At 49.0% G+C, this 19,183-nt stretch overlaps 1 long non-coding RNA gene across 1 annotated transcript; it reads left to right on the top strand.

Moving 5' to 3' along the window:
• The first annotated feature begins 1,242 nt into the window (after positions 1–1,242).
• LOC144165655 (uncharacterized) lies at positions 1,243–4,454 on the top strand. Its single transcript, XR_013321471.1, has 2 exons — positions 1,243–1,430; positions 4,305–4,454. It is a non-coding gene; the product is annotated as an uncharacterized LOC144165655 (long non-coding RNA).
• Positions 4,455–19,183: the final 14,729 nt, after the last annotated feature.

Genomic DNA, 19,183 nt, shown 5'->3' with positions numbered 1-19,183 from the left:
CCTGCGGTCCGCCGGACTCGCTGGCTTTTTAAAGCGCGATCATCGCCGATTGCGTTACTCTTATTTTTTGATCGGCTGTTTTTGAGAAGTCTTTGTCACCTAGAGTATTAGTTTAAACTAGAAATTTCTCTTAAAATTTCACTTCGTACGACCATCGATCGGTGAACCTGCGAGTAGCAGACGCCGTCACGGTCCCAGCACTTTCGTCGGCGCTGTAAACGTGTTTAGCGCTGCAAAGCTTTTTCCCCTAGTGCCAAGTTGATCGCTGAAATAGATCGGACGCGTCGGGGATGAGCTGGTGACCATAATAGGGAGCGTCGAGCTCATTTTGCTTCTGTCAACACGGGATCCTATGGGACCCGCGCAGCTTTGTACTACCCGGAAGTACTGCCCGGAAGCCGCTTGCGCAGCGCCCCCTGGGCAGCGCAGGAGGCCTATTACTCGCCGCACCCCCTCCCTTTTCAAATCTCCTGCTGGTTCTAAGTTGTGTGACGTGCTTCCATATAACAAAATGGCTGCATATGTGCGCCCACAATTCTGACGCTTCGGAACCTTCAAGTTCAATGGGCCACCCCTGTCCATATCATATTCATTTCTGCCGTTTACAAAGTCGGCGAAAGTTGGCTAAGTGGTAGACGTACTTTTTCAATCTTTGACCAGCACTAATTTTTCAGCCGGTTGTCCCGGGTTAGAATACCGGACCAGGTCACATTTTTCTTCACCGGCGAAAATTCTGAGAACGCTGTATCGTTTGCGTTTGTAGCCGTAAAAATGCATGTTAGGTGGATGTCAAATCTTCTCTTCGCAGAAACTTACTCCCCCTTGTAGGATTTACCCTAAACCGGTCGTCTGAGCAACTGATCGACTCATTCACGCTCTTCGTACCACCGTGCCAACACCGTTTCATTCGTGGTTGCCAGCGTTTACCGCTCTACAAGCAGCCGCAGTTGCGAACACTTACCACAAACACACAAACGGACTCTCCTGCCAGCTCAGGTAAGCAGGCGCAAGCATAATAGATGTTCGCTGCCGCACGCGCGCTTCTGCCGAGCCCGATTTAGAAGAGGTTAGCCGTGTAGCATCCCGTAGCTAACCCTGAACGTACGCCGCAGCATCCGTGGCGGTGAAGGAAAAGGCTGCGCATGCGCCCCGAGGCACTTGAGAGTGGCAACAACCACAACGGCATACGTTACGAGAGCTTCGCCGCTGCGACATTCCACAATAAAACACAATAAAAACAACGTAGTCTACTCTCGCTACCAGACCACTGCTCGGTCGTGATCTCTGCGCCCTCAAGCGTACTTTTTTTTTCTTTTTCTTTTTTTTTTGTCTCTCGAATCGGCGTGATGGCGGCTGTGTTGTAGCGTAGGTGCGGTCGTCGTTTTTCAGCAGCGGCCGGTTAACCAACGGATCGCCAGCGATGCGACATGGTGAGTGTGGTGAATACATACGACCAGTTTGTTACGATTCAATGCTTTTAATACCTCTACGCTTCCTTCTTTGCTGTCCCGCCCCGAGACTGTTGTCGCGAGGTTTCACACTCAATCGAAGAGCCCCAATAATATTCCATGTCCTGCTTCTTCCGCACAATGCATCACATTCGTTGTGGTGTTGGTCAAGGGTGGCGAATACGGTCATCCGGCAATGGGGACAGGTGGAGATCCCGTTGGGTAAAAAATTTTTCTAGTGATGTGGGGTGTGAGAGCTGCGTTGGCCCTAGCTTTGTTGACAAATACTTCCGCAGAGCGAGGCATCGGGGGAGCCAGAGCCAGGTAGTCAGGAGGGGTAACGGAAGAAAGACGGCACTTCTGTGCCTGGCGTGCGTGATCAAAAAAAAAAACAATTCACAATTACTGCTTTTTTTTTTTTAAACTTACCCACATATTCAGGGCTGTTCTGCACAGCTCTGGTGTAATGTGGAAAAGCCATCCATGCCAGTGGTGTAACTCTTCCTATTCCTCGATTCCTCACCATCTTCGAAACCCAGCCGAAGCAGCAGCCATTGCATTGGCTCTTCCTCCTGTATTAGCGTACTCACAAACTTGCAGGCAGCATGCGGGTGCTTTTCCTTGGGTCTTTCACAGCGACCATTTCCTTTCAGTGGCCCTAGACTGTCATTGTCCCTGCCCATGCATCTCTTCATTGGAATAATGTGGCACGTGCTCTGTGACCTTGCATTCAAGGCATTTACACCCTGCTCCAAGACTGTCCCATCCTGTACCTTTTCTCCAAGCTAAGAATGTTTACCTCTGCCGGGCCTCCCACCTCTCTCCCCCCACCCCCCCACTCTTTTTCCATGGCAGATGGGCGCATCTAAAACGATCGTTAAACCCACGCTCACTATCACCACCTTTGCGCAAACTTCACAGGATTTCATCTAACACAACAATTGCTGTTACTACCTCAATACCCCCTCACACTACACCCCACCTGGCATGGCTCTCCCACAAACTCCCTCTCTCCCCCTCCTCAAAGCAGTGGAAGGGCTTGCTGCACAGCAACTTGCTCAGACAGTGAGTTGATGATCTCCCAGGGCAGTTCAGCTGTGAATGCATGCAGCCTACCACCTATGGGACTGGAATAACCACCCACTGCTTCTTTTTCTGTTTCCCCTTCCCCTTATTTTAATAAATGTTTTCAACAATGCTGCAAATGTGCTTGGAACTTAGCAATAGAGTAAACACTAATTATGCAGTGTTAAAATTTGCAAACTACCCTCACCAAAATAATTTTTTCTGAAAGGCCAACTGCACTAAAATTTCAACCTCTTGAAAACGATATTCCTGTATGGTCTTCTGAAAAAGAAAGTGAGATGAAAATACAACAGCTGAAACGCTTGCGTGGAAGCCGCAAGCGGTCAGCAAAAATCGTCGATTTTGAAACCAAAATCGAGAAGAGCGCAGCCATTGGAGTGATGTTGCGGCTGTCCAGCGCGCAAGTTCTGCGTGCGCATGGGGCAGCAAATAGGTGAAGTGTTCACAGCAGAGCTCGGCTGGTTCTTCAGTTGCGTGGCTGGCTGGAGAAAGAAGCCCCGTCGGCTGGAGCATAACAGGCGCGTCATGGCTGTTTGTGATGCGCTGGCAGGTGTAGCGTGGTCTGACGCGGAGCTTTCTTCCGACTGATTAACAAAGCGTTTCGCGGGGCCACCACTAGTGTCCCAGCTGATTTGGTGGTACCAGCGCCGTCTGTATGATTACTGCCTAACACGTGAGCGAAAAAATGGCCAAACAGCCACTCTCCTGTTGCTCTCTCCTACCCTTCCCCGCTCCGTAGCCTTCCTTTGTGCCTTCATGTCCGCCCGCCAGCACCGCTTCTCGGAAACTATGCAAAATATAAAGTTTGTTTAGGGTTCCCCAGGTGGTGCTCCTACGCCTTGTTTTTCACCATGCCTGTCTGTCTTGGTCTGTCCCTGATAAAACCGCCTTTGCCTCGGAGCAAAATCACTTGTGCTGCCGCAGGCTGGTGCCAACTTTGCGCTCTTATCTACTTGAATCGCGGGCCCCGAAATTTTCTGAGTGGGGCATACCCCCCTCTGTCCCCTCCGCATTTCGGTCTTGTTTTCTCCCCGCTGTTCGCACTCCTTATCGGTATGCACTTTTAAAATTGAGGACTGTACTGTAGAGGCGTCCGGACAGCGTGGCGGAACCCTCAGCTGCTTATCCTTTTTTTTCTATAATCTTCTAAACTTTACAAGCACGTGATATTTTTCTAAAGTAATGGTGGAAGCGAGCGCCTGAATGAAAAATGTGCCGGCAATTTTTTCCTCCCTAAATCCTCCAGAGAGAAAAAAACATCAGTAAAATAATGGCTGCACCTTCCTAAAATATAGTTTTTCTGTTCACTATTTATCTACCTGACAATTAATATGTTCTTAAACATATATTTCAGTTCCTCCTCCGTCAGTTATCTTTGGAAAAATGCAGCAAGTATAAAGCGAGCAACATGTTGAACGAGATCCCCAGCGCGCCCCAGAACTATCACCCCATTGCGCCTAAGATGTGACCGAAACGGCTCTTGAAACCCAACAGGCAAGCCGACAGACATGCGTCAAAAGTGGGTGCAGCGTTTGCGACTCCAGAGCAGCGAAGTAAGGAGAAATGTCCGCCGGCGCGCACCACATAGCGGATGAGTGGCTGAACTAAGCGTCTCTACCCTTCCTATTGAAAAGCACGCGACGTGTCAAGCAATGTTTATACAGGCGGCGTTGGGTGGTACTTACTACAAATTGATAAATCTGGCCGAGCTGAAGTGTGAGTACCGTTGGCCCTTAATGAGTAACCCTGACCATTCCTTGATTTTTCCAGGTGCCATTCTGTCATGGGGCATGGTGGACAATTCCCATGGCTGACCATTGATGACAATTACGAGGGAGAAGCTGTGTGGGGGCGAAGCCAGCACTGACTCTCTCATGGCCATTTTGTAAATGATGTAAATAGATCGCTCATAACCTTCAAGCATGGTTCGTCTTATCTGCTGTGCCACAACATTACAGTTCTTTGCTAAGTTTCGCAGTTGCTACAAATCCTGTTGTAGAGCAAACCTTTTATTCACGTTAAAGGGGCCATTGGACAAAATACCAGTTTCACTCACAACATTGGGTGTCTTATAGAGCCCCTACTGCTTGCCAAGCAGCGAATAATGCTTTATTCATTAAGAGATTACACAATTTAAGCCAAAGTTTCAATCCTCTCGCTAAATATGTCTCTTGTGATGTCAGCGATGATGTATCCAGGGCAGGCATTTGAAATGAATGTTGAGCACGTTACCTAGGGCTGCAGCAGATGGGGAAACCTTGCCTTGCATCCGACAAGGATGCAACATCTTGCGGTCACAGGCCTCCGCGTAGGCGACGCAACTGCATACACTACATGGATACATGGGCCTCATCATCATTCTCTCTTGGACTTCATCTGCGAAGTGAACATTTTCATGTTCAATTAACTTGTCATCATCAACTCCTACTCCCTCATCTATGCCCTGTGGCAAAATAAATGCCTTATAATTTCATTTCTTCGTTTACCGCTGGTCCTCTAGATGTCGCATGAATACCACTCAGGCCCACTGTCCATACTCGCTTTGTTTTTGAGCGTATGTGCACCTGGCTTGTATTTCTGGCTTGTCTTTGTTACAGCATGTAGTAATCGTTTCGTGAAATATAGGGTATGCTCAAGAAATAGGGTCATGCAAGACGATGTCGCTTACGCCAATCGGCCAGTGTTGTGAGAAAAGTCCAAAGCGCCATTCTGCTGAGCAGCTCTAACAAGCATAGTGTGCACAGCACAACAGTGCACACTGGTACTTTTGTTTATTTTACATAATTTTTTCAAGTTCCATGGTTCTCCCGATTCTTACTATGATAAAATGAAAAAAAAAAACAACTTGTTTTTCAAGCTCATAAGCCCTGCCTAACAACTTGCGCTTGCTTTTGCTGGCCTCAGCCAGTTGCACTGCGTCCCATAATGCGTGCCAGTGTCATACTAATGAGGCAGTCGTTCCAATGAACCAAACATTCATTTTTTCTTCATGGACTAACAGAGATTTACTTTTTCGTGGCATTTACAGTGAAACCTCATAAGAACTGAAAGGTAGCTTTGTTATAGGTAGTCTACTAATAGTAACGTTATGAAAACAAATAACTTGCAACTCCTGTTGTATCCCTTACTCCATTATGGCTCATTTTGTTGCCTCGCATGACCTGTCACACTTGCTGAGGAAGTGACATGGCAACACCAAAATGGTCAGAAATGGAAAGACATTTATTCTGCACTTCAGCCAGACAAATGATGACTAGCCGTGGATCACGGCATGTGTAACTTTGCCTATGTAATTTGCTTGTGCACAACTGCTCATCCGTTATACTGCTCCTTGCGCGTCGTTTCAAATTGTGGTAACCGGACAACGGTGGCGGTGGTCAATCCCACGGGATATGTCCCAGGGGAAGACGAAGATGTGGCATCGCATGGCCTGGATTAGAACATGGCCAACAGTGCTGGACTAGGTGTGCACAGCGTGACCTGCTGATGATCGGACCTTGGGGGAACGGGACTTCAAGTAAAGGTGTGGTTTTCCAGGGACCCCGTGTCTTTCTTGGGAACCACAGTCAGGTGAAAGGACCCTGGTACTAGAAAATAATGCCCTGCCATTACCTCAATGTGATGAATTTTGATCGGCCCATAAATCTCAAAGAAAAGTTTTCTGGTAACACAGGTAACCATTCAACAGAAGTATTTTGTTAATAAAGCGTACAAATTTATTGCTCCATTTTTCTGCACATCCAAAGATGGCCCAGTGTGTCGCAGCCACCGTGGCCATGGTCAGCTGCAAAAGAAGCAAAGTTTCACTTCAGATGATGGTCAGCTGAACTCTGAATTACATGCAGTAGCTACAGGGCCGTACCCAGAGGGGGAGTTTGGGGGTTTGAACCCCTCCCGAAATCGTTTCCAGGCAGCATGTAAGCAATACTTACTGTTGTTTCGGGAAAACTACCTCCTTCCCAAAATCCATACCCCCCCAAAAAAAATCTGGCTATGGTCCTGAGTAGCTATAATGGGAATCACAAGTTGGGTGCCACATGAAGACAGCACCAAAGAATGGTTGATAAACCGGAAGGATAAGCAGTCTAATTTCGGGTTTAACACACCAAATAACACTTTCACCTGCATGCCTACCCTTGAGTTTACATTACAACTGATTTGCATGACTCAACACTCGCACACACACACACACGCACTACTTCTCAAGCAGCTCTTAGGTGCAGCATCCGGAGGCGAATACTCCAAGCAACAGAAAAAGCTCAGATTTGTTTCTACGAAACGGAAGCCTAATCATGCTGCACCCGGAAAAATGGCCAAGCCAACAATAACTGAGCAGAAGGCTGTAGAAGATGTTCTCCAAGCTGCGGGTGGGTCAGGTGGCCAGCACACAGCATTTGATCACACGTACTAAAGGGAGCACTAGTACCAGAGGCCTTCATACTAAAAAACTAAACCCTAAAATTTCTGCTATGACCAGCAGCACGTTTAATTTATTTGCATGAAAGGAAAACAATGCAAACTTATTTACCTTTTTACGTTATTTTTTCTTCACCTGGTACAATGCTTGAATAATTGTTTGTGGGGTTTGTGCCAAAGCTACACCTTCGCTAAAGGCACACTGTAGTGGAGGGCTTGGGATTAATTTTGACCACCTGGGGATCTTTAGCGTGCACCGAATCTCGACCGTACGGGCGTTTTTGCTTTCCGCCTCCATCCGAAATGCAGCCGCCATGGCCGGGAATCGAACCCGCATCCTTGGGCTCAGCAGCACAACACCATAGCCACTGCAGTGGGTCCCATGATGCCTGAATGGTTTACCCAATCTCAGCTCCACCCGCTGCAGTCGATCGAGCGATCGGCACAGTAGGGAGGTAGTTTTTATGCCGATTAGCAAACTTCAACAATTAAAAAATAAAAAGTAGAAGCAGCAAATACTCAAGACTGCATAAGACAGGTGTATCGGTGTGTATCACTTGCACCATCAGGCAGAGAAATTGAATTGAAATTCAATTTTGTAGATGGCGCATGGGTTGACGGGTGTCTGAGCGTGCAGAATTAATCACACATGATTACCCCTTTATTTGTTCTTTTTCTTTCTGCACAGTTTTATTTGTCCTTAGCTTGTTTTTAAAAAGAGTGTCTGTATAATAAACTGCAGTTGTAGTAGCGCACTTGTGTTGTCCTTTCACAGCCCCTGTCCATTTTATTGCCCTCCACTGTTCGAGCAATGGAATATCAACTAGGCCAACCCGTCACATTAAATCAGTTTTGGTGAGACTGCCCTTGTACTTTCAAAAATGTTGAGGGTACCTTAAAGTCACTTGTCAAAAATGATAGCCAACTTGAACAGTTTTCCTTTCCCTCTTTGTCACTCCTTTATCCCTAGCTCCTTAACCACGGGTGATATAGTATGTACAGAGAGCAACACACTTATGTATAACACAACTGTCGTACTTCTAGCCTCATCCTTCCTCGCCCGAAAAGAATATAAAGAAAACTACTATGGCATGGCGTTCTTAAATCTTACCGATCACTTTTGGCCTCACAGTTTTTGTAAAAGATTGTTTCCGCCGTTTTCAGAGGCTCGCTGTTACAGACAAGTGTGTGGCACATGCACTGTACTGTTTTGTTGTGTGCTGGGTATAGCAACGCCCCCAAAGGGGTTGCGAAGTCTTTCATCGCGTGACAATCCCTAGGCTTGACTTTAGCCGTACGAGTGCATACTACACTAATGCCGCGACAATATGCCCTGCGAGAGACTGAAAAAAGCTGCGAGAGAAAGTGAGACGAAACAGGGTCGCGAACAATGTACAAAGCAACGTTTGTACCTTTCAGTTAAGGAACACAGATTGCGAGAATGTAGTTTTAACGTGATGAATGGCGATCGCTATAGCTCGTCAATTTTCTTGGTGCAAACATTTTGCTGTAATTAAATGCCAAGGCAGCCAGTTGTCGCATCCGCGTCGCTGGCTCCCTCCCTACCTAATGTGTGCTGCGTTTTCATTCGTTTGCATTCAGGTTGCGCAACCAGCTTGTCCGCGAAACACCGAAGACTGGCACTATTAACAGCTAATGTCAACGGATTCTAACAGTCACTAGATGCTGTGGTAAATTTACAATGTTCGTCCGTTTAATTTGTCCTCGCGGATCGAGTGTGAAACCTCGCGACAACAGTCTCGGGGCGGGACAGCAAAGAAGGAAGCGTAGAGGTATTAAAAGCATTGAATCGTAACAAACTGGTCGTATGTACTCACCACACTTACATTGTCGCATCGCTGGCGATCCGTTGGTTAACCCGCCGCTGCTGAAAAGCGACGACCGCACATACGCGACAAGAAGCCGCCATGCCGCCATGCCGGGAAAGACAAAAAAAAAAGAAAAAAAAAGAAAAAAGAAATACGCTTGAGGGCGCAAAGATCACCACCGAGCAGTGGTCTGGTAGCGAGAGTAGAGTACGTTGTTTTTATTGTGTTTTATTGTGGAATGTCGCAGCGGCGAAGCTCTCGTGCATACGTTCGCCGAGCCGCCGCCGTCTCGGGCACAACGTTCGCTGGAACAACTCCGGGGGAGTCACGCTTCGCTGGGGCCCTACTACAAGGAGACTTCCGCCATTGTTTCTCTGAGCGGAACGCTTGGGAGTCGCTGTAAACGAACTAGCACGGTGTGCGACACTCGCTCTTTCCCCGAGCGAAAGAGGACTAAGTTGTCGTCGCTCTCCGCGAGAATTCGAAAGCGGGAGACACTGACGTGTAGTGTTTTGGGCGCGAAAACAGCAGCACTCCCGCCTCTCATGGCAGCGAAAGTAGTCTGCTTCACTGCGAGCATATCTACGGTAGGCCTCACTGCTGGTATGCACGCAGGAGCAGTCTCTAAAACACGAGAGCGAAGATTCACTTGTCGCGAAACGGAGAGATATTATTTTTGCTGTGGGTGCGAATGCAGAAGGTACGGGTCGCTGAATAGCACTTTACTTCAAACAGCACTGCGCTTGCAAATCAACTTTCCTCGTTCCTTTTAGGCGAACTTAAAATGCGCATATTACATCTTCCGTGCTCCAACAAAGGGTTCTGAAGCGGTTTCCTGCAGTTCCCGCTTATGAAATAAATTTGCGAAGAACTAAATGAATTCGTCGGCCAGTCGGTCGGTCAGCCAGTAAATCGGTCAGTTAGTGATTATCTATTTCATTACGGCCTTGATTATCGCTTGATCTGTGCTTTAAGAAGTAGTTCGCTGCGTTGGCGCTCTCCTGTGACAGAGATAAACCCAGCCGCAGTTGCTCCCACTCTCATCCTAACTCTTCTCAAACATGAATTTTTCAAGAATGCTTATCGGGTTCCGCCAGATAAGTTTTGTACGTACACGGCACGGCCAGAAGGAGGAGGGAATGATAAGACAGCACATGAAAGGCGAGGAGGTTAACCACAGAAGAGTCCAGTTGGCTACCCTACCTATTAGAAGTGTGAAAGAAGGGATTGAAATGTAAACAAAGGGTATATAAACTGGAAAGGGGAGCTTGAGGGCCACCGGTTGTTTCTTTGCATTGGATTGATTGATTGTAGGGTTTAATGCGCCGACGCAACGCAGGCGATGAGGCGCGCCGTAGTGGAGGGCTCCGGATTAATTTTGACCACCTGGGGATCTTTAACGTGCGCCGGTTTCTTTGCATACCCATATAAAACATCGCTTTAAAAGTAAGCAAGAACCCGAAATGACGCCTCCGCAGAACTATGTGACTGAGTCCTGTCTCTCTTTTGATGGCTAAAAGGCACAGGGTTATGCTTCCGAAATGTGACTGCTTAGGTTGCACGACCAACCACGGACGTAGAGGGACGGTGCCAAGATGCATAGACGTGCACCCACAGAGGCACCCATATTGCGACTGCTGTAGCTGCAAGGACTAAGCAAGGAGGAAGGACCGGACTAAGGGCACCCTTCTTCGTCATATACGATGCGCTCATCGAATATGAGGAAGAAGGACGCCCTCAGTCCGGTCATAAATCTCAATGCACTTTTGCAGATCACAAGGCCCGGGGCGTGAACAGGAAGCCGGGTGATGCGACGGCGATTCGTGCTGCTATCTCCCCCGCAAAGTGCGCCGCCGCTCCCGTGCACTACGACAGACAAGACGAAGGAGGTCGCAACACAGCTTCAGCCCAAGTGGCGGGCCACGCAGAAGGCGAGCGCGCAGCCGGTGCCGACAAGGCCGAACGAGCCGCTAGACTAGCAGAGCCGAGAAACGGGGGCTCTCTCCTCCGCCAGTGCGCCGGCAGCAGTCCGGAAGGCCGCTGGTCGACAAGACAGCAGCGCCGGCAACGGAGAAGTCTGCGAGACGATGCTGGCTGGCGATAAGCCTGCGACGGGGCTGATGCGAGCGGATAACCGGAGCACCGTGCGCGCGCCCGGCTGCGTGGCTCTATCGCCTTTCTCTGAAAAGCCCGGTTATAGCCAGCCAACGGGATCTCGCATTGGACCGAAAGCAATTAGGGGGAGACCATGAGGTGCCTGTTTACCATCTTGCAAGCCTGCTTAGCTTTTACTTCTTTAGCCTTATTATTGGAACCCTGGGATGCTGCATAGTGGCCATGCACACCTCTGGGCGAGAAGGACCCCCCGCCGCTCGCCAAGATCGTGTTACCGCCTCCTGTTAACCTCTCCAACGATGGGAGAGATGAACGGGTGTAGTAACCACGCGACCTTGGCTGTGGGCGGAATATGTTAACACGAGCGTGAGCAACAAGAGAGTCGTCTGCTACATAGGATCAGCCTGGCTAGTAACCAGATCTTTGCGTTGCGTGGCTCAGTGGGTAAGATAGTAGAACGATGACGGCTTTCAATGAAAGTTCTTCATTACCTTTCGCTTGGTCTTATAAAGACGACGGACCGAAAATAAAAATTCCGGGCCATATTCACTAACGTGAAACGTGGGGAGGGGCGAAGCAAGCAGAGTATAAGTGTACTCTTGACGCCTTGGCGTTTTTGCCAACGGAGATGGAACCGTAATAACACCGTTAGGCGGGCTAGTTGGTACTCAGAATTCATGCTGAATTTTTGCGCAGCGTAAGACTAGGACAGACTAGGACTAGGACTGCGCTGGTCTTCGTGTCCCTTGTTCTATCTGTCCTAGTCTTACGCTGCGCAAAAATTCAGCATGAAAAGAGATGGAACCACTGGGAGGTAGAGGTGTACGGCTTTGCTGTAAAAGTCCCGCGTCTGGAGCACGAGGACTATCCAACGCAGAAATTTGGGCTAGTTGGTGATACGACTTCGACGTGGTATTAGATTGGATTGGAGTAAACTTTATTTATGCCTGCAGATCAGCGTTTTTGTGCGCCGTGACACGGGCCCGGCGTCGTCCTAGGGGTTAGCCGTTACTCTGTCCGAGCCAGCCGCTCGCCGTTGCCGGCTCGCGAGTCTCGTGCCTTTCGAGCACGCTCAGGATCTGCTGGACGGCCCAGAGTTGATGTTCGCGGTCGCAGCTCTTCGCGGCTTTTTCCAGCCGCGGCGGAATGGTTCTAGGTGCCCCTTTCTACGGTTGTTTAAAGCAGTCCCACAGGATGGGGTTCTGGTCGGCCGTCTCCCTACAGCAGATATTGCACCTGTCGGTCGGGTACGCTTCTGGGTACATTCGATGCATCAAGCCCGGGGTGGGTAGCGACCCGGTCTGTAGCTGTCTTAGAAGTACGGCCTCCGCCCGGCTCAGCCCCGGGTGCGGGGGTGGGAGAGCTCTGCGAGCCAGGCGGTAGGCCTTCGTGATCTCGCCGTAGTCCGTCATGCGGTCTTTGGCTCCGAACCACGCAGGATGGTCAAAAGCGCGCTACACGGGGACAGAAAAAGAGACAGTGACACGCGACGAACGCTAAACATCAGTGTCGACAAAGCACGAAGATGTCTAGTGCTAGGCGAGTGTCCCGGTGTTTTTTTTTAAAGACGATAGTCTTTCTTGGGCTACTTAAACCCAGAAATTTGGGTCTGTCTGTATGTTTGTCTGTCTGTCTGTGACTCAATTCAGCCACCCGGCCAAAGTAAAATGCATATTGCGCAATCGTCTTATATACTCACAGCCAAATGTGAGCGTCTAAGCCCGGTTTATATGTTCATACTTGTCAACTTTGCTGAACATGAACAACACATTACACAAATATAGGACCGAAAAGTAATACACAAGGGATATTTACAGTGTTCCTTTATTTTAAAAGATTCATGGGTGAATGGTTTTCGATAGGAAATGATAATCTACATCTACTGCAGAAAACCGCCCTGCTGTTGCCCGCGCCACCTCCTGGCGGCATATGAGAAATCCCGCGGCAACAGCAACGAAAGGTTCCACTAGCTCGGTTCCACATTCTGCTTGGAACGCACGTGGAGCACGGCAACGCGGTTCTATAAACTTTGAAGTCGGCCGCCTCGATTCACGCGCGCCTCCGCCGTACTGCAGCGCTGGCATCGAGGAACCCGGCCTGTAGCAGTGGAACGCGGTAAATACAAATCGCCTTGAGCAAACCTTTAGTTTATTTATCTTGGGATGAGCGCGACAGAACAGGAACAGCATGAGAGGTGAGCGGGAATGCAAAGGGGGGCATTTCCTTGGCAAATGTTTACAAAGACCATCGTCTTTTGACGACGTTTGCAACGAAAGGAGCAGATACGCGGCCAATTTTTTTTTTAATACGCGTTACGAAGTGCTCCAGCGCGAACCGTAAATGAGTCTGCCGAAGTTTTTTTTTAGTACGCGTTACGTTGTAGCGCGATGCGTAAACGAGTTTCCCGGTGACTACATTAGACGAAGGACGATTACAACGACGAACACGACGACAGGAGACGCTAACAGCCCCAGCAAGGGGCTTTGTCGCTAAAAAGAAAACTACACTTATGAAACGTATGACTAGCTAAACATGTTGCTTTACTATCCCACTTTTGCACTTGTAGCAAAACTCCCATGTTTTGCACTGCTCGCGTGAAAGCGAATCGTGCACGAGGAAATGGAGACCAGGACACAGGGAAACAGGAAGGCTTGTTGACGGTGCACGTGCTATCTGTCGCATGCGCAAAGAGCGCAGGTGCCGCAGAGGACAGGAAAGCCGTCTCGGAGACAAAAAAACAAAAAAAAAACGTGCACACGAGGAAATGCGAGGCGCCAACACACCTGGGAGCAAACATTTATCGCGATCTCGAATTACGAGCTTGGCTCTTGCGTAACCGCAGCCACTTCACTCCGAGCGTATGGCGATGAGACCACGTGTTTCACCGCTGCTTACTAAACGCAGTCGTGAACCACACCAATTGTCCTTGTCAGAGTTCCAAGTGTTTTTCGTCGCTCCGGCACCCCGTTCCTTTTTACCTTAGGAAATTTACCTTGGGCGAGCAACGCGCCTGTCTTACATGCGGATGTTTGCACAACTATTCCTCACCTGTTTGTCTGGCGGACTGCCTGGGCATTTTTCGACTATAATTACGACATTACGAGCCCACAATCCACTCTTGGGACAGTGCGAAAAAAGACGCGGACAAGACGTAACCAAGACAAGGCGTTGCCTGCGTCTTTTTTACAAGCTGTACCAAGACAGCGAGACTTAGTCAAGGAGGGATAAGCAGATTTTTCCTTCTCTATCTCATTTGTTACTCCGGGCTTATGCTTGACTCATCCGGCAAGCGCAAACGGACAGCCTTCCTACCCCACACACACTGCATCGATTAGAAGGCCATCCCAGCCCTGCACTGTACTCCCAGTGTTCCGGATTTCCCATTACGCTGTATTTTAAATTCAGAGCAATTCTTTAACTCACGATGTCACCCGTTCTAGTTGTCCATCGTAGTCCGCACCCCTCCCCCTACACTATATAAAAAAAATAATACTTACCGGCGCCTGGTTTCGATCCCACGACCCTGCGGGCGGAACGCAAGGTACATGGTGCTCTACCCACTGCGCCACAAAGCCGACACATAATGGAGGGCTACGAACGCGCCTTATATCTTTGACTCATTCAAACTACGTCAAGAAGCTGCTGATACAACGCATTCACTACCTGTGGGCGGAACGCGAGGTACATGGTGCTCTTCCCACTGCGTCACAAAACCGACACAGAATGAAAGGCTACGAACGTGCCTTATATCCTTGACTCATTCAAACTACGTCAAGAAGCTGCTGATACAACGCATTCACTACCACCAACTCCCCAAACACTAAACGTTAACGCAATACACCCACCCCCTATGCGACGCATTTACTCGAGTCTCCCTCGCGGGGAGATGGGCCCAATTTTTTTATCTTCTTAGGAACATGAAAGCGTAATTCTGAAATAATTACAGAATGTTTACGAGCGATTCACAATGCCGCCCTGTTTTTGCATGGTTCTTGGTCGCACTCATCGCTTTCAACTGACCTCAAATCCCGTGCTCCCCCTCCGTCTTCTTCCCAAGGCTGGCTCGCGCAGCCGGAGGGTACGGACTGGGTGGCCTGGAGGTGAGCTTTGGTGGCTCACATTCGTCCTCCTGTCTGCAAAGCTAACCTTTCTTTCCATTTTTTTTTCTTCCAGAGCCCCGGAAATTGGGATTTTTGTTTGTTTCAAAAATCAACAACAACAACACCAACAAGACTGACTTACCGACAGGCCTAAGCTTGTACCTTAGACAAGCCACGCACGCTGCGGATTAGGGTGCTTGGATTTGGTTGTGTTTTTGTTTCAAAATTGCAGTGCTGAGAGTTTAATTGACCTAATACAAAACTTTGAGCGCCCTGCCAGCTTGAAGAAAAGTTCGGACTGCGCAAGTACCTTACAAACGAGAAGGAAGTAATAAGGTATGAGAAAGAAAGGCAGGAGTGGTAACCAGGCTCTAGCCCAGTTGGCTATCCTGCGCGTGGGGAGAGGGGTAGTTGGCTGTAATGAGCACAGGAAAAGGGAGGTGAAAGATTAAAAAATCAAAGTCCCTTTCTTAGGAGAGAGATGGTTAAAACGCGAAGCTTGCTTCATGCAAACAGTCCAAACTTCACGATCCCAAAATCTAAAATTCCAACTGCCAAAGCCCAAAGCCAAAGTCGACTTCAACTCAGCCAAAGTCCAAAGCCAGCGCACAGCATGGCGATCGCAGTAACATCAGCAGGATGCGTACACAAAATGTTTCCTGAAAATTTGAGTGGGTATGGCAGCTTAGCCGCTTAATTAACATCCCAATCCCAATGCCCTTCGGCGCGTTGGGATTGGGATATTACACTACCTTATGTCGCATTTGCATATAATTTCTCCCAGCCCGACACTGCTGGATATTCTCGGTTCCTCATTCTCTTTGACCGTGAGCCTGCTTTCCCGTTCGACACCACGCTTCCTGCTTCGATCGCCTGAGCGGACCACTGCGTATGCTCGTGACGTCATCGCCCACGCTGAGCTGGCTCGCCAGGTTGCCCGCGCACGGCTCTGGGCAGCACAAGCATCCCAGAAGTCCCACCATGCAAACTTTGCTTTGGGCTCCTTGGTTATTTTCTTTTGTGGACCTCTTTCCGCCACGTTGGACTGTGTGAGAAGCTTACGTCCCCATTTACTTGCCCTCACCGCATGGAGCGTGCCGCCACCCCCTTCCCCTACGGAATTGTGCCTCTGGTGCCTCCAACATCGTCTGTGCACTCGTCACCTCAGCTTGTTCACGTGAGCAGCCTCAAGCCGTACCACGCCCGCGATCCACCTACCGCTGATCCTCCTTCATAACAAGCATCGGGACGGGGCTTCTGAGGCCGGGGAGTTATGTTGCCAACTCTGAGTAGCTTCCCTGGAAACTGACACTAAGCGTAGCTGCATATCCAGATACGTCTAATCTCTCCCTATCTCGGTATGTGCTGCTGTTGAAGGACACTGATGGATGACCGACAAAACGAAGCGACGACGAAGTCGGAGTTTCGGGTGGACAGGCTGCGCGCCATCAATCTGTAGTTATGCCGGTGACTATACGGTGTCTCTTTTGTAAACCCACGTCCCTTCGGACATCTATCGCTGCGTTGCCTCGTGAGCGCGCAGAGCGTGGACGAGGCGAAAGGCCGTATGAAAATATTAACCAATTCCAAGCACGTAGGTACGCGTAATCCTCCAAAGTAATTAAACTCATTTCAGGTAGTCACCCGGGTACTCCTCCTAAGGTAAGGAGGGATTCTATGCATTTAAAAGGACAATTAGCGGATGTGAATTGCGCCAGTAATTTTTTTATTGGTATCTCATGAGTCAGTGCAGTCTTCTTCTGCCAGCAGTGTAGCGGATCATGCGAGGTGGTGAGCAAATTTTGTATATATTGTTCACTACGACGGACAAATGACGAAGAAAGGGGACGCTAGGACGCACAGGGCGCTCGGTGTATCCTAGCGTCCTCTTAGTTCGTCCCTCGTCTGCAAACAGCTCTACGTCTTGCCGTGCATCTCGGCTACGAGAGGAGCCGAGCCCTTGAACCTCACTGAAGCCCCCCAAGGACCATTCCTAACAGACGTTCCTCTCTGGTACGTTCATAGGTGACCGGTAAAAAGCGCAAAGGCTCATGGGTACGTCGCCTGCTACCCCAACTTCCGGCTCGACATCTCTCCTGCCCTCCCGTACGCCTGCGTGCGCCCGCGGCTGTCAGGCGCGTGTGTGCGTGTTGTTTATTTGTCACAGGGTGCTTACCTGTCAGATAAACCCCTAGTAGGGTCAACCGTTGTTATTTATGGAATTCCCAATGCATGAGCGTTTTTTTTTTCTCGATGGAAACAGATAAACAACAAGCACACACGCGCGTGAGAGCCGAGGGCGTACGGGAGGCCAGGAGAGCTCCCGAACCGGAAGTGGCGGCTCTCCGCGGGAGAAAACAATGCACCCATGAGCCTTTGCGCTTTTTACTGGTCACCTATACGCATCTCCATTCTCGCCCAAGGTAATGTGATGATCCTAACTGCTCGGCTGCTAAAACTAAGCACCGATAACTCCGTCCACCGCGCAAAAAAAAAAAAAAAAAAAAGGCTAGCGACAAGCCTCAGCTCATATTCGGACTATTTCTTGTGGAATGCTTTGTGAAAACATTTATCGTCTGCATAAATGGTTATCTGGACCGTTGCATACGCTAAAAAAGGCCATGGCAGCAGAAAGGCCGAAGACATTAACGGTCCGCTACAGATTAGCATCAAGATCACGCCCCGTTCAAGTACATGCATGCATGACGATCAAACATTGACCAGCATGCGAAAACATCGGCTTCATACATGGTGTTCGGCGCTGGGCCTTTTTGGTAGAGGGCCAAAAAAGAAACAAACTCAAGGTTATGTTTCTCCCCGCCAAGGCCCCACGCCTTCGATGCCCGTTGTGCGCTTCGAAGCCTTTGCAAACACCTCTCCCGTAGCCAATTGAACAAAATAATACAAAAAAAGAGCAGGAAAATGCGTCTGCGTAAAACAATTACTTGGGATGCTTAGGATATTCTCAGAATGTGAAGGCAAAAGCCTAGTTTGACCTTCTGCTGATATGCTTTTGAGCTTTCCGTTGAACTTTGCGGCAGCACCCGTCTTAACTTGACCAGCACCCTGGACAGCGCCTTCCAAAGCTCGTTGTACTCGCTCCTCAACGCGGCTCGTTGCGCACGCGCCGCAGCAGCCTACCTTCCTTTGGAGCGGCTGTTTCCCTTTACCGGCACGTTATCCTCGCCTTCCACTCGCTTTGACCACACCTAAACTTCTTTTTTTGCACAACCGATTTTCTGTACTTCACAACGCGCGTGCTTGAAACATAGAGACAGATATAAGCATTCAGCTTTAAACCACATTCTATTTGAAGAGGTCGACAGAGGCAGCGTAATGCAGGAGAAATGTTCATTGCGCCTTGGTAGTTGGAACCGGCGGGTGGGAGATACTGAACTGCGATTGTTTTCCGTACTGTGATTTAAAAGCTGTCGTAGTTTACAGTCTGGAGAAATTTTTTGGACAAGCATTTTAAAATGGCGGCGAGAAATGCGAAGCAAGCGCAGTTTCTACGCTGTTTCCTGCGCCAGCATGAATGCACGTCTCCCCATGGCGCCGAGGGGTCAACGCCATGCCGAGCATTCTTTATCAACTGCGATGCCGGGAAATGGCCGACACAGCAAGCAAAGCGAACCTGTGTTCTTGGTACGTGGCATCATGGCAGTAATTATCCTTGGCCGATACCCCGCGCGGTGATGGGCCATGCCAGTGTACGTGTCTACGGTTATTGGCCTTGGGCATGTTGTTTTCCTTGGGGGGTAGAGACACCTCATGACCTTCAAGGTCTTGATATTTATTTACCCATTCACAGCTGCCAGCTATTTATGACGAGTATGTGCGATGCGCAGGCTTATAGCGGCGGGAAGTTTTCAGATTACCTTCGAGATTTTTCGAACAAGTATACGGTGCCTAAATGCGCGCCTGGACAATACCAAAGCGAAATACAAATTTGGGGACAGCCACTCTTCAGTTTCGGGAATTCAAATGGGAGCTGAGGCTATCATTGATGCAATTATCGGTTCACCGAAAGTGATCGGTCGACCCACCGTTCGATTGGTTTGTTGATTGATTGATTGATTGATTTATTGGTTGATTGAATGATTGATTGATTGATTGATTGATTGATTGATTCATTGATTGATTGATTGATTGATTGATTGATTGATTGATTGATTGATTGATTGATTGA

The sequence above is a fragment of the Haemaphysalis longicornis genome, unplaced genomic scaffold (assembly GCF_048455015.1).
Source record: "Haemaphysalis longicornis isolate Haplotype H1 unplaced genomic scaffold, Haemaphysalis longicornis Haplotype H1 scaffold_140, whole genome shotgun sequence".
Taxonomy (NCBI): domain Eukaryota; kingdom Metazoa; phylum Arthropoda; class Arachnida; order Ixodida; family Ixodidae; genus Haemaphysalis; species Haemaphysalis longicornis.
The sequence above is the reverse complement of the archived record's forward strand: the minus strand, read 5'-3'. Positions and strand labels throughout refer to the sequence as shown.